Raw genomic sequence first — 14,145 nt, 5'->3', positions numbered from 1 at the left:
CTTCTTATCTAAACTGTTTAGCAACCATGTTTCCCTTCCATACATGGCTACACTCCAGACAAATACCTCCAGAAAAGATTTCCTAATATTTAATGCTATATTCTATGTCCTTTGCTGTCTCTCACAGAATTACAATGTCATCGCAAACTGCAGAGTTATTTCTTCTCCATGGATTTTAATTTCTACTCCAAATTTTTCTTTTCTTTCCTTTACTGCAGGCTCAATATTTTTTTATATGACAAAAATGTCACAGGTGCACTGTTTCCCCACTAGGGGGTCCATGAACATTTTGATGCTTGTAGCTATATGCCCACATGGTACCACTTTATTGGTTGACGTCAGAGCCAATGTCTTGTTGCATCAATAACCTATGCATCATCTACATTCTGCTTCTCACAGAGCGTATCCTTCATTGGAACAAACAGGTGGAAGTTGGAAGATGCGAGATTTGGGCTGTAAGGGGAAGGAGGAAGAGCAGTCCAATGAAGTTTTATGGCGATGTTTGACAAAACATTGTCACTTTCAGCCTCAAAAAATGCAAATAATTCCACACAGATGGCCCTTTGTTGCTCTTTATGGTTTTAGGTGATGAGGAACCCAACGGGCACACTCCTTTAAATATCCAGTGTGTTTGAGGTATTTCTTTGTGATTTGCTGACCACCTCAGAGGTGAGTGTCTGCATGTTCCAGCATTGCAGGAGTCACAGTTGTGTGTTGCCGGGTGGCATGCGGGAGATCGGACAGGTTTGCACGATCTCATTGTGATGACGACAGATGCCTCATCCAATGACTCACCGTGCATTTGTTCACTGTCAGCTCTCTGTAGACATTCTACAAGCGTCCATGGATATCTGTCATGGTCTGGTTCTCTGTCACGAGAAGCTCAATGACAACTCCCTGCTTGGAACGCACCTCCATTACAGACGTCATTTTGAACTATGTATAGGGCTGCCACCTGTCGGAACTTCATGAAATTATAGGGACTGAAGTGGGAATATTCCACAATGGCCTACTACAATTATGCATTTTTGCCACTGAAATTGGCCAAGGAAAAAAAAGTTGCATTACTCATCGAATTTCCCTCATAATTTCTATTTGTCTGAGTTGGTAATTATATAGCCCAAGCATACCACTTGTGTTGTTGGCTGTTCATTAATACAGAACAAATTGGCAGCTCATACAGTTCAAAGAGCAAGCAACAATTTGTGTTTTACATCTGATGTCAAGATTGATATCTCCAATAATCACAAGCTTGCCGTTGCCATATTTCTTCTCCAGGTAATTAATGAGATTCTCAATATCTTCAGTAAATGAAGTAACAGCAGAGTGCAGGCTAGATAGGCAGAGGCAGGTATTAGCATAATACTAGAAAGCAGTGAAAGCAGTTAGGTTTACAGATCAATGGTATTTCTTATTTACTCAACTTCATGTTGCAAGATGCAGGTGCGGGTGAAGAAGCAATTGTTTATGCATCACGGCCTGAAGCAAGGACTCAAGAAAGAGGAGTCGAATCTTAGTTACTTTGTTTGGTGTTACAAAACAACAGTTGAGATATTTCAGTAGAAATCTATTTATCAATGGTTATAGTTACTTGTATGTTCCATGGATCGTAATTGTGATTTCTTGCTATATTGTGGAACATATCAATTTTGAAATTATAATACACTTTTTCAGTGATAAATGTGGCAGTGTGCTGACCTTTTGTATGATTCCCCTTCACATTAATATTTAGCCTTTAATTCTTTACATCCATTGATTTACTTATGTTCAGTTTCACACACACACACACACACACACACACACACACACACAAAATTACAACCACAATTATATTATTACACATTCAAAAATTCTTCTTTGGATTAGAAGCTGTGAAGCAGATATGATTTCAGATTGTTTTTTAAGTTAATTCTAACACCTATTAGATTCAAGATGTCACTAGATAAGTAGTCAAAGATTTTTGTGACTGAAAACTTGATCAAATAGTACTAGCATATTTTTGAAAATAGATGATACAAAGAAGCAATGTGAAAATTAAAAAAAAAAAAAAAAATATGATTGAGGGTAAGATAAACTGTTTAATGACTTGTAAGAGTAAATAAAATGAAAATTAAACAACTGTGCTAATAATCACATAGCTACCTTTCTTTGATTGTTAACTAACTTGTTACAAAATTATACGGTGTGGAAGTAGACTGCATGCTTGCATAGTTTGGAATCCAATTTGATTGCAGCGTGGATGAATGAAATTTTTTAAATATGAAAAACTGTAGTGTGTGAATTTTGAACAGACTGTTTTACCTGTGGTGGTGGCCGCTATGGTGAAGGTGGCATCAGTGATGTTGGTGGATGCAGTATGATTCGTGGTGGCAGCGCAAGATTAAGAAATTGGTGATAGGTGTAAGTATGGTGGCTGTGAAGATGCTTTATGGTAGAGATCCATGTCATGCTCAGAAATATTGGTGTAATGTTGTTATTGTTGACAGTTAGCCATCATTTTATATCTTCATAGACATTTGTATTATGTCATTATTCCAAGAAATAGAAATTTAAGACCAAGGCTAGGCTGTATGACCCAGACCCATTCCAAACTCTTGAAATATTAATGTTGTTTCCAGTGTGAGTTAATCAATATGTTAAGCCCCTTCTTACACATTTTTATTTCATACTACAGAATAACTTTCTGAATTGTCTAACATAAATAAAAAATAGTTTGAATTTTACCTAAATGTTGCCTTCTCTAGTGTGCTAAACATGTGTATATCCATCAAACTGTTCCCCCTGCGAGTCCAGGGGTTAGAATAGGCCCGAGGTATTCCTGCCTGTCGTACGAGATGACTAAAAGGAGTTGCACACATTTTGGCCTTTATGTGATGGTCCCCTGTAGGGTTTGACTTCCATTCTTCAACATTTTCCCAAAGAGCGAGCCAATTGGGGAAGGGCGCCTCACAAGGTGCATCGAATTCATCATGCATTGAGATCTTTAGCCCAATTTCTCGTTGTTGCATTGTAGTCCTGCCCATTCTCCATCTCTTGGGCGAGGACACCTTCCTGGGTGTGTTTTCCACCAAGCACTATGCAGTGTCGATTTCTGTGTTGACAATGACCATGGACGTCCTTGCACCTGATATCCAGCACAGTAGCCAGTCTGTTGTGGTAGGGCCGCAATGTACCCTGTTCGTTGTAGCCCCCTGACCACACAGGGGCCCCTCTGCTGATGCCTGCACCGTTAACTCCCCCATGTATGCCAAGGGGTAGATGCCCATCCCCCTGGGGCATCGGGACTCCCGGCAATGGCCATCCTGCTAGGTGGCCTTTGCTGTGGCTGGGTGGCACCCGGGGGGAGGGCCCCTGGTTGGAGTGGGTGGCATCAGGGCAGATGACACATGATGAAGTGTAGTCCATCATCTCTTGCTGGTGGTGAAACACCAGCAGTCTAAGCGATCACGAGCTCAATTCAGCACACAGAAGTATGACCCCAAATTGTTGCCCTCCCTGGCCACACCATGGGAGGAATGTCAGGCTGAGGAGGGCAGCAGATCTTATTCGTCCCAGTACCTTGTATGTTCGAGAGCTGATGGAGAATATTTCATGACGATGAAGCCTTAGTTTTTTGTTGAGCATTTAGAGGACAAGTGTGGGGAGGTGGAGGGCTTGTCCAAAATGAGATCTGGGTCAGTCTTGATCAAAACAGCATCCTCTGCCCAGCCACGGGAGTTACTCACTTGTGACAATCTGGGGGATGTTTCTGTAATTGTCACACCCATAAGAGCTGAAATATGGTCCAGGCTATCATAATTCACAGAGACTTTCTTTTGCAGTCCGACAATGAGCTGTGCACCATTTAGAGCGGCGAGGTGTACATTTCATCCGGCATGTCCACTGGGGTCTGAAGGATAATCAGGTTGACACTGGTGCCTTCATCTCGGCCTTTGAGGGTGATACATTGCCTGAGAAGGTCAAGGTGATGGTCTACGGTGTGATGTAAAACCCTATATCCCTCCCCCGATGCAGTGCTTTAAGTGCTGGAAGTTCAGCCATCTGTCTTCCCGCTGTACTTCCAGCATCACATGCCGAGATTGCGGATGCCCATCACATCCCAATAGTCCATGTACCCCGTCTCCTATCTGTGTCAACTGCGGAGAACACCATTTGCCTTGCACGCCTGACTGCAGGATTCTCCAGAAAGAAAGGAAAATCATGGATTACAAGACCCTGGACAGACTGACCTACACTGAGGCTAAGAGAAAATTTGAAAGCTTGCATCCTGTGCGTATGACATCGTCTTATGCCGCCGCTACAACAGTTCTGGCACCATTAGCCCCACCAACCCAGGTCACCTCCCAGAGCCGGAAGCCTACACCTGCCCCCTTGGTGGTGGGGGGCATTTCCCTCCCTGTTGCTCCTGCACCACCTACTTCGGGAGCAACACCCCCCCCCCCCCCCCAACCATCGGATATATACCTCCCCACTTCTAAGCTGGAGAAGCATGAGTCTTCTTCAGTTTCTCTTGCTGGGAAGGGTTCCCTTGGGTCACTCCCTTCCCAGGTTTCTTCTAGTGGGAAAGATGATACCTGCCGGTGGCTGAAGAGCCCAAAAGCAGGAGGTCATAGGGCTTCATGCTCATTCTCAGTCCCAGAGACTGAGCCAGTGAAGTCCTCCCAGCCAGGGAAACCCAAGGAGAAGTGAGAGAAATCCAAAAAGAAAACCCCTAAGACCAAGGAAATTGTTGTGGCACCCACACTACCACTACCTACAAGCTCTGCAGCTGAGGATGGGGTGGAGATTTTGGCATCTGCTGAGGACCTAGATCTCACCAGACCCTCAGACACAATAGATATAGACTGCTCAGGCAATAAATCGGTGGCAGCAGGTGACTCTGAGGTGTTAACTGCCTCATTGAATGTTCCCTGCCTTCCCAGTCTCACGATGTCATCCTCTAGTGGAATTGCAGTGGTTTTTTACTCTGCCTGGCTGAGCTATGGCAACTGTTAAGCTTTACACCTGCTATCTGCATTGCCCTCCAGGAAAACTAGTTCCCAGCAATGTGGACCCCTGCCCTCTGCAGCTATAAGGGATATTACAGGAACCGTAGTGACTATAGTAGTGTGTCAGGTGGAGTTTGCATTTATGTCCTAAACTCGGTCTGTTGTGAACATGTGCCCCTTCAAACCCCTCTTGAAGCTGTGGCTGTCAGAATAAGGATGACACAGGAAATAACTGTCTGCAATATATGTCTTCCTCTGGGTGGTGCAGTACCCCTGAATGCATTAGTTGCACTGATTGATCAACTCCCTAAACCTTTCCTACTTCTGGGAGATTTTAATGCCCATAACCCCTTGTGGGTTGGTACCATGCTTACTGGCTAAGGTAGAGATGTCACAACTTTACTGTCACAATTCGACCTCTGCCTCTTAAGTACTGGGGCCACCACACATTTCAGTGTGGCTCATGGTAGTTACTCGCCCATTGATTTATCAATTTGCAACCCAGGACTTTTACCATCTATCCACTGGAGAGCACAAGATGACCAATGTGGTAGTGACCACTTCCCCATCTTCCTGTTGTTGCCCCAGCATCAGCCGCACGGACGCCTGCCAGATGGACTTTGAAAAAGGTGGACTGGGGAACTTCCACCTCTGCTGTCACCTCTAAATCTCCCCCACACGGTAACATCGATGTGAGCTGTCCCTGGTGTTACCATAAGTGGCAGGTTACGCACCGACGCAAACACGATTGCCAAGCACTTTTCTCGAGCCTCAGCATCGGAGAATTACCCCCCAGCCTTTTGCGCACTCAAACGGTGGCTGGAAGGGAACGTCCTCTCATTCACTACATGCTACAGTGAATCCTATAACACCCCATTTACAGAGTGGGAGCTCCTCAGTGCCCCTGCAAATTGCCCCGACAGCTCCTGGGCCTGATCGCATCCACAGCCAGATGATTAAACATCTCTCATCTGACTACAAGTGACATCTTCTCGTCATCTTCAACCAGATCTGGTGTGATAGCGTCTTTCCATCACAGTGGTGGGAGAGCACAATCATTCCGGTGCTCAAACCCAGTAAAAACATGCTTGATGTGGATAGCTATCGGCCCATCAGCCTCACCAACATTCTTTGTAAGCTGCTGGAACATAGAGTGTGTCGGTGGTTGGGTTGGGTCCTGGTGTCACGTGGCTTGCTGGCTCTATGTCAGGGCGGCTTCCGCCAGGGTTGCTCTACCACTGATAATCTTGTGTCCATCGAGTCTGCCATCCGAACAGCTTTTTCCAGACGGCAACACCCGATTGCCATCTTTTTTGACTTACGTAAAGCGTACGACACGATTTGGCGACATCATATCCTTGCCACATTGTATGAGTGGGGTCGCCGGAGACCACTCCCTATTTTTATCCAAAACTTCCTGTCACTCCATACTTTCCGTGTCCAATTTGGTGACTCCCACGGTTCCGTCCATATCCAGGAAATGAAGGTCCGCAGGGTTCTGTATTGAGTGTCTCTCTATTTTTAGTGACCATTAACGGTCTAGCAGCAGCTGTCGGGTCCTCCATCTCACCTCTGTATGCAGGTGACTTCTGCATTTCGTACTGCTGCTCCAGTACTGGTGTTGCTGAGTGGCGTCTCCAGGGAGCCATCCACAAGGTGCAGTCATGGGCTCTAGCACGTGGCTTACAGTTTTCAGCCCCAAAGTTGTGTGTCATGCACTTCTGTCGGCATCATACTGATCATCTGGAACCCGCACGTTACATTAACGACGATCCAATCACTGTAGTGGAGACATATCAGTTTCTAGGATTGGTTTTTGATGCTCGATTGACTTGGCTCCCTCATCTTCATCAGGTTAAGCAGAAGTGCTGGCAGCACCTCAATGCCCTCTGTTGCCTGAGCAACACCAATTGGGGTGCAGATCGCTCTACGCTGCTGCAGCTCTACAGAGCCCTTGTCCAATCCCGAATTGACTATGGGAGTGCGGTTTATGGTTCAGCATTGCCTTCAGCATTGTATTTACTCGACCCTGTGCCCCACTGTGGGGACTGCCGACTTTTAGCCACTCTGCGGCAGACTTTTAACTTTCCCAGCACCCTGCCTTTGGTGTTGGGCGACAATGCCTCCACAGCAGCTTTAGTTTTATGTTTTATCCGTGAGAGTGGGTTTTATACTTCTATGCGGGTTTTAGCGCATGTCCTTAGTCCCTCTGTGTCCTCCACCCTAGTGCTTTTAGGGTGGCGGTTTTAATGTGTTGCAGAGTGGCTGGCTTTCGCTTTTTATTCTCGTCGTTGGCCAGCCACTGTAATCTGCTTTCATGTTTTACTCTCTTCTGTTTCTAGCATCTCTCTGTCGTTTCCTTGTCCTCTTTTGTTCCTTTTAGTGTTCATTGCCTTTCCTTTGTTCTTGTGTCATTTCCTTTCTTTTCGTTTTATGTTATATGTTTCGTGTGTTTTATTCTCACACTTGTGGCATTGTTTTATTAGGAACAAGGGACTGATGACCTCATAGTTTGGTCCCTTCTCCCACCTCTAAACCAACCAATCCATCAAACTGCCCTTGGATGATAAATTCTTCTACACCCCAAATAAGGGTAAGGCAAATGTTTTTAGGGCAGCAATATTTTTTTACTAAGGTCAGTGCATTTTATCTCATATTTTTCCAAGGAGTGTATTCCATCTCGTAAGTTCAATTTTGAAGTTTTACCAAATTAAACATTTCACAAGAAGAATTAAGCTCTATGCCAGATGGGTGCCATATTTATTAAGTGTGGCTGAATAGCAAGTGAGAAAAAGAATTTGTTAGCAGTGTTGGAAGCTTTTCAAAAATAATCCTGTTTGTTTGTGTGACAATGCGTGCATGAGATATGGAGCAACCACATTGCACTAGAACTGAAACAGCAGTCAGCGTATTAGGTGACCTTTTACTTAATAGAAGCAATTGATGTCATCTGCTGAAAAGGTTGTAGTCATTGTTTATCGTAATTCAAAATTGATTACCTTGCAGTATATAAATACAAGTGATTCCTACACAAATATAGTGGACTAACTGGATGGAAAATACTTGATAAATCTTTGGGTGGTGCATATTTAGAGTCCAATTTTAGCTTATCTGTTTTCAACTGTATAGTAGACTCTGGTAGCAGCCCTTCCGCTGAAACTGGGTGAAAAGTATTTTGTGGGAATAACCAACTGTCAATAATGTAGTCCACATCAAAAATTGCACTTTAATTACACTTGGATGCTGAAAAAACAACTGTATGTGGCCAGTTTGTGACCTGTCTACTGTTATTATGATAGAGATAAACTGATAGCCACATACCACATTTGGGTGGTGTCTTCCAGTTGTAGCCGAGTGTAATAACATAGATATACAATCACAACTATTCACATATGACAAACAAATAATTAACACAGTCACTAAATAAAAATCTTAAAACACTGTTCTTCAAATCTGATAGTCATATCAGTGCGAAAATGATGTGCTCTGTCAGTTTCTTTTGGAAATAACACATTTCGTAGCCTGATCCTGTTGCTACAGTAAGCATTAGCCATTATTGGAATGTTAACACTGTCAATGGAAAAAATTGAAATTTCACAGTGAAATATCAAAAACAGTCATTTGAATCGTTGAGTAAACAACTGGAATATGAAGTTTAGGTTACACGTGGTATGTTTTCCTGACTTGTAATGTGCACTAAATCATCTATGATACATTTCCCATGTTGGTGGACACAGATATTGCTCATTTCAAAACTCACTGCAGATTCAACTAAAATGGCTTCCAACATGCCTCTTGCAGTAATTAAAACTGAAGTAGTCTATTGTTGCTTGCCCAATTTTCACACTCTACAATTAAAGATTTACAGTTCTAATAACTGAATAGATATTCGTTTGAGCATTAACTTTCAGATACAGTAATAATTTCTCTGTTAACTTATGGTGATTAGCATTCCTAAATATGTGATTCTACTTCAGTAACAATGTTTTATATAAAAACGTTAATTACTCTGAAATTAAATGAGTGTAGGTGTTGCTAACATATTTTCATTGTTGATTCTATGAATACCTTGTTTATAAATATATGTTTTATGATTCTATGAATACTTTGTTTATAAATATGTGTTTTATCTACTTTATCAGGAAGTCAGTAATCGTGTATATGTTTATGTATGAACAGTGGTAATGAAATATTACTGTTATTCCATGATTAGTATGATTTTTAGGCAAACTAACAAGCTCATTATAATTCCAGTAATCAAAAGAATGTAACAGATAATAAAATTAAGTTGAATTATCCCTGAATCAGTATTTGAGTTTTTAGGTGCTGTGCACATGTTGTATAAATGACCGTATTGAAGATATAAGTGATGATGATGATGATGATGATGATGATTTTGAGGGAGGAGAAACATAACAGCTGGAAAGAACCCATTTGCTTTTTTACACATTGGAGAACTTGTGGTAGCTCTAGGTGTTGCAGTCAGCATTACACTTGCAGACCTTTAAAAAATCGCATGTCGAGGTTGAAATTTAATGATAGCAAAATGTTGGACAGAAACAACTGGTCTAAGGAAAGGAAATAAAAAGCAGGTGCAATTCAACAACAAAAAATTTATGACTTCCAGGCAAGACAATTTTTCTGATTGCCCAATTATGCTTGTAAAATAACACTGCCATATCTGTTATCTTGCTTAAAATTTCAAACTTTTTGTAGCTGACTGTGATGGCGTAGATACTGAGAAACCATATGTGTTTTTCATGTGGTGCAAGGTTCAACTCTTTCTACAGTGATTCTGAGTACATCTTCTGCAGATTCGCCAAAACCATTGCAGATAAATACCAGATTAGCATTTACATGCTGCATATGCTTCCCTCAACGTGTGCTTGATTTCAAATGACACCAGTGCTAACACACTATTGAATTTCAGCCTTCTCATTCTATTGGAATTGTGCTCCCCAGTTGCAAGACAATGTTTGATTTTAGGGTTGTACATATCCATTGATATTTATTGTCAGCTCAGTAATTTGTGTTTAATTGCTTCTTCACTGAAACATTCTTGCTGGAACAGACTGGTATTGATTATTAAAACAGTTTGTTTTCTTTTTTGTGAGGATTGTTGGTGGCAGGTGAGAGAGTGTTGTTAGTGTATTTTCAAATTCAATAGATCTTTTAATTTTTACCAAGGAATTATGGCAACTGGGAAGAAACCCTCAGATGATGCCAGGACGACGGTTCAATCCCGCGTCCGGCCATCCTGATTTAGGTTTTCCGTGATTTCCCTAAATCGCTCCAGGCAAATGCTGGAATGGTTCCTTTGAAAGGTCACGGCCGACTTCCTTCCCCATCCTTCCCTAATCCGATGAGACCGATGACCTCGCTGTTTGGTCTCTTCCCCCTAACTATCCTATCCCTCGGATGATGAGATTTACTAGTGTGTCATTAGAACTGACCAACCAAATACATTTCAGAAAGTTTTAGATAATCCTCTGGCAGATAACGAGACCACAAACACCTATAATGACAATCAATATCTTCAAATAGATGGGTATGAGTAGATACTTTGTTGGATGTTGGACTCAAGTAATAAACAGTCTTATTTAGACATCATACATCAAAGTCTAGGTTGGTATTCCATTAGTGCCAGAATTGGTTTTATTCTAGATCAGTGATTTAGATGGTAAGTATGAGAGATTATGGCAGCCAATGAGAGCAGTCATACAGCCAGGGGACCAATAACATAGGTGTTGTACATAATGATGTGCCTTGATGCTGTACCAAGTTTTAACAGCTTTTTTGTGGAACACGTAACAGGTGACTCTTGGTCTAATTGATCATCTAGCAGTAGTGTGAGATATTATACACTACAATGTTTTTGTTGTTGTTTTTATTAGTCTGTCAGCTTACCATTTTAGGAACCACAATAGTATTTCAATTGCCCATCTTGAAATTTTCCCATTGTATTAAGTATTTCATGAGGTTTTTGGATTTCAGCCTGGTGGCATCAAATCCTTGCCACAATCTGAGCAGCCATTCTCAAGTGAGTTTTACAAATGGGGATTGTTGGTGCATGTTACTAAATTTATACCAAAAATTGGCACTGTGACACTTATAAATAGGTGTGGGTTGCGTGACTGCTTTTGTCAATGTTAATTCCATCTGTCACATATTGCTCCATTTGAGATCTGAGGGGCATGCATAACAGTGGTACTGCATACATGTTCTCTGCCAAACTGAAAACCAATGGAGTTAAAATTCAATGGTCAAATTGATAAAATTGTCACTGTATGTTCCATTAAGCGTAAAATTCTGTCATTGTAGCAAAATTGAAGAAATCATCAGCTCCTATATTGTATCCATCTGCAATCTACCATCATGGTTAATAAGCCAAATCTATTTCCATAGATCAAATAACTGTATCCCAGAAGGATTGATGCAATGTCACATGGAGATGATAATCCTCAGCTATGGCTGTCTGTCCCGTGCTGTAAACGACAAGTGTGGCGATCATATCCCATGCTCTTTTCATGTAATGTGCATGTGCTCTGGCTAGTATAACCTTTTTACACTGACATGTAGACTGGAGCATTCTGCAAATCTGGATCACACTTTACCAAGTTGAGAAGAGCTCAGATCTTTGTAAGTGACTGGGAAATTATTTTAATATATACACTGTGAAAAAAAATTCACTTTTTCGAAACACTGTAATTGTCTCCAGTTGCAAAGCATAAGTTTGAAATTTGACTCAGATGTGCCTACAACGTTCCTCAGTAATGGTGAAAAAGCATGGCACCCTGTGACTTCCTCCTCTGGTTCGAAGACGCTTCAAGCAGAAAGGTGTTGACATGTGAAAACAAGCCATAGCTTAGAAATTCATGTGAGATGTAAGGTGGGTTAATGATTTCACACTGGCACCAAATTTCACCACAATTCTGCCCAGTGTCATCGTGGATGTATTACACGAAAGGGGAGTTGTCACACCCCTGTAACTCACATTTCTCTCCTCATTTTGAAGTCTCTGCAATGGAGGTCAGAGCTGTGATAACCAGAGTTGAAATCATGCAGTTTTCTTATGGGTGGCTGAGGAAAACATTTCAGATACAGAATCAACAACCCCACCTAAAGAGTGTCGAAGGGGTTGCGTGCCCTGAGGCGCTAGAGCAGCCATGAGTCACCACTCAGCTGAATGGGTGTCGAAGTTTCTGACAGGTATATTTTTAATGTGCTCAACAAATGTGTGTTGGTGGCACCAAAGATATTCCCAAACAGGGAGGAAAGGGGGGGGGGGTGCCTTAAAGGTACCGTTTGCCATTATGTTCACGTACATGTTAATATTGCAACCTCCCCTTCCCCCACCAATCCATGTTTTCGCCACTGGAGGACACGACACAGGAAGGCTGGAAAATCATGAATACCCTTTGCTGCTCGAAATCAACATTCAGATTTCGTCAAATGGTGTTGAACAGTTCCTAGTGGTTCCATCCTGTACACCAGAGGAAAACATAGCAGTCACAGTATACTCCAAAAGTGTCGGAGCACCTTCAGTGCGGTTGCAGTACCACAATGTCCTTAGAGTAGGGTTGGATCATCTGCGGGAGGACGGAGGTGTCAGCAGTGTTGATATTGTGAAGAACGTCGTCCTGTCGCTCATCACATTGTGAACTGTCATTTTCAAGTGCGAATTTTGTAGGAATCAACATCTTAAGAGAAGAGGTGGTTTCATTGATGCCCATTACGCTACCTCCTGAGGGCTTTCTTGTCGATTCTGAACAATGTTGTGTATGAAATGTTATCCCTGGCTACCCATAATAAAACCACAATTTCAACTCAGAGGCGTCAAAAGAAGGGGTAAGATGAGGATAAGAGGGGGTGTGACAACCTTCTTGTTGTTCGACACCTCCATGATGGCACTGGGCATAATTGTGGTGAAATTTGGTGCCAATTTGTCATCTTTAACCCTCTTTAACCTCACATGAACTTCTAAAATGTGACCCCTTCTTCATTGTTTGAAGTGTTGCCAAGCCTGAGGGTGACATCACAGGGTGCCACGCTTTATCACTGTTACAGAGGGAGGCTGTAGGCACCTTTGAGGCAAATTTCAAACTTATGCATCACAGTGGGGTTTCAAAAAGTTGTATTCACCAAATAAGTTTGGCACATATCATGAAGATAGCAGGAAGTGAACCCCATGCCACAGAAAGTTGTTTCTGTATTGACATGTATGCTTACACACTGCAGCTGTCTTGTCACAAGGCTATGACTACAACAAAAATAATGTTGACACAAAGTGATAGTTAACAACCATTTATTAAAATGGTGTACATAATACAAACTCTAGTTTGATGAGAAGGTATGTAAAAGTTGTGAACACTGGTCTAACATAACTTAATGAACACTAAGTAACTAATCTAATTGTACATCAGTATAGACTTAAAAAGTGCAAAACCTGATGATGAATGTGGTAGTGTAATAATACTTGTTGACAACTGCTGATGACCCATTGATAACTGCAAATGGAACTATTGTGATAACTACAACTATCCAACTGAAGTGTGCACAGTTAAATCTGCACTCAGTACAAGTATATTCATATGTGAACTATTTGGCGGGTGAGGGAAGTAGTCCTTTGTATCAGCACTTTCTCTGGCATCAGGCATAACTATCAGCAGATGAATCTGTCTACAAAATGGTTCAAATGGCTCTGAGCACTATGGGACTCAACATCTTAGGTCATAAGTCCCCTAGAACTTAGAACTACTTAAACCTAACTAACCTAAGGACATCACACACACACCCATGCCCGAGGCAGGATTCGAACCTGCGACCGTAGCAGTCCCGCGGTTCCGGACTGCAGCGCCAGAACCGCTAGACCACCGCGGCCGGCAATCTGTCTACATAAACGTCTACATGACTACTTTGCAGTTCACAATTAAGTGGCTGGTAGAGGGTTCATCGAACCACCTTCAAGCTGTTTCTGTGCCATTTCACCCTTGAACACTGCACTGGAAAAACAAACTCTTACATCGTTCCATGTAGGCTCTGATTTCTCTTATTTGATTACAATGATTATTTCTCCCTATGTAGGTTTAGATCCCACACCGTGCAGAAATACTCCTGAAGAGGATGCATGAGCATAATGTAGGCAGTCGCTTTAGTA

At 42.1% G+C, this 14,145-nt stretch overlaps 1 protein-coding gene across 2 annotated transcripts in view; it reads left to right on the top strand.

Moving 5' to 3' along the window:
• Window positions 1-14,145, top strand: part of LOC126251353 (phosphoacetylglucosamine mutase) — a 103,827-nt gene that overhangs the window by 19,548 nt on the left and 70,134 nt on the right. Inside the window, exon 3 of one of the 2 annotated variants that reach the window (XM_049951724.1) lies at window positions 2,292-2,400. The exons of the other annotated variant lie outside the window; for it this stretch is intronic. The gene's annotated coding sequence lies outside the window, so the exon portion shown is untranslated. The remainder of the gene's footprint in view (window positions 1-2,291; window positions 2,401-14,145) is intronic. 2 annotated transcript variants of the gene reach the window in all.

Source organism: Schistocerca nitens, chromosome 4, assembly GCF_023898315.1.
Source record: "Schistocerca nitens isolate TAMUIC-IGC-003100 chromosome 4, iqSchNite1.1, whole genome shotgun sequence".
Classification (NCBI taxonomy): Eukaryota; Metazoa; Arthropoda; class Insecta; order Orthoptera; family Acrididae; genus Schistocerca; species Schistocerca nitens.
The sequence above is the reverse complement of the archived record's forward strand: the minus strand, read 5'-3'. Positions and strand labels throughout refer to the sequence as shown.